Source organism: Bos indicus, chromosome 6 (genome assembly GCF_029378745.1).
Source record: "Bos indicus isolate NIAB-ARS_2022 breed Sahiwal x Tharparkar chromosome 6, NIAB-ARS_B.indTharparkar_mat_pri_1.0, whole genome shotgun sequence".
Classification (NCBI taxonomy): Eukaryota; Metazoa; Chordata; class Mammalia; order Artiodactyla; family Bovidae; genus Bos; species Bos indicus.
The window spans coordinates 12,130,551-12,132,320 of record NC_091765.1 but is presented as its reverse complement, the minus strand read 5'-3'; the positions used below and the strand labels follow the sequence as shown (position 1 = coordinate 12,132,320).

Here is a 1,770-nt window from a genome sequence, read left to right as displayed (position 1 = left end):
CTACCCCATGTCCAGGGTCAAGGGTGGCAGCTGTGAGTGCCAGGCTGTGACGGCGCAGGAGCAGCCGAGAGAGCTACCCCACTTCCAAGGTCAGGGGTGGCGGCCGGGAGGAGCTGTTCAAAAAGCAGTGGCTGCGTGGGCGCAGGAGGGCCGAGAGGAGCTACTCTGCATTCAAGGTCAGGAGGGGCGGCGGTGAGGAGATACACCTCGTCCAAGGTGAGGAGCAGCGGCTACGCTTTGCTGGAGCAGCCGTGAAGAGATACCCCACGTCCAAGGTAAGAGAAACCCAAGTAAGACGGTAGGTGTTGCAAGAGGGTATCAGAGGGCAAACACACTGAAACCATACTCACAGAAAACTAGTTAATCTAATCACACTAGGACCACAGCCTTGTCTAAGTCAATGAAACTAAGCCATGACCCTGGGGCAACACAAGATGGGCAGGTCATGGTGGAGAGATCTGAGAATGTGGTCCACTGGAGAAGGGAATGGCAAACCACTTCAGTATTCTTGCCTTGAGAACCCCATGAACAGTATGAAAAGGCAAAATGATAGGATACTGAAAGAGAAACTCCCCCAAGTCAGTAGGTGCCCAATATGCTACTGGAGATCAGTGGAGAAATAACTCCAGAAAGAATGAAGGGATGGAGCCAAAGCAAAAAGAATACCCAGCTGTGGATGTGACTGGTGATAGAAGCAAGGTCTGATGCTGTAAAGAGCAATATTGCATAGGAACCTGGAATGTCAGGTCCATGAATCAAGGCAAACTGGAAGTGGTCAAACAAGAGATGGCAAGAGTGAATGTCAACATTCTAGGAATCAGCGAACTGAAATGGACTGGAATGGGTGAATTTAACTCAGATGACCATTATATCTACTACTGTGAGCAGGAATCCCTCAGAAGAAATGGAGTAGCCATTATGGTCAACAAAAGAGTCTGAAATGCAGTACTTGGATGCAATCTCAAAAACGACAGAATGCTCTCTGTTTGTTTCCAAGGCAAATGTTTCAGTATCACGGTAATCCAAGCCTATGCCCCAACCAGTAACGCTGAAGAAACTGAAGTTGAACGGTTCTATGAAGACCTACAAGACCTTTTAGAACTAACACCCAAAAACGATGTCCTTTTCATTATAGGGGACTGGAATGCAAAAGTAGGAAGTCAAGAAATACCTGGAGTAACAGGCAAACTTGGCCTTCGAATGCGGGATGAAGCAGGGCAAAGGCTAATAGAGTTTTGCCAAGAGAACACTCTGGTCATAGCAAACACCCTCTTCCAACAACACAAGAGAAGACTCTACACATGGACATCACCAGATGATCAACACCGAAATCAGATTGATTATATTCTTTGCAGCCAAAGATGGAGAAGCTCTATACAGTCAGCCAAAACAAGACCAGGAGCTGACTGTGGCTCAGATCATGCACTCCTTACTGCCAAATTCAGACTTAAATTGAAGAAAGTAGGGAAAACCACTAGACCATTCAAGTATGACCTAAATCAAATCCCTTATGATTATACAGTGGAAGCGAGAAATAGATTTAAGGGATGAGATCTGATAGAGTGCCTGATGAACTATGGACAGAGGTTTGTGACATTGTACAGGAAACAGGGATCAAGACCATCCCCGTGGAAAAGAAATGCAAAAAAGCAAAATGGTTGTCTGGGGAAGCCTTACAAATAGCTGTGAAAAGAAGAGAAGTGAAAAGCAAAGAGAAAAGGAAAGATATACCCATCTGAATGCAGAGTTCCAAAGAATAGCAAGAATAGA

At 45.8% G+C, this 1,770-nt stretch overlaps 1 pseudogene; it reads left to right on the top strand.

Moving 5' to 3' along the window:
* The first annotated feature begins 582 nt into the window (after nt 1-582).
* LOC139183524 (craniofacial development protein 2-like) lies at nt 583-1,479 on the top strand (annotated as a pseudogene).
* The last annotated feature ends 291 nt before the right edge of the window (nt 1,480-1,770 follow it).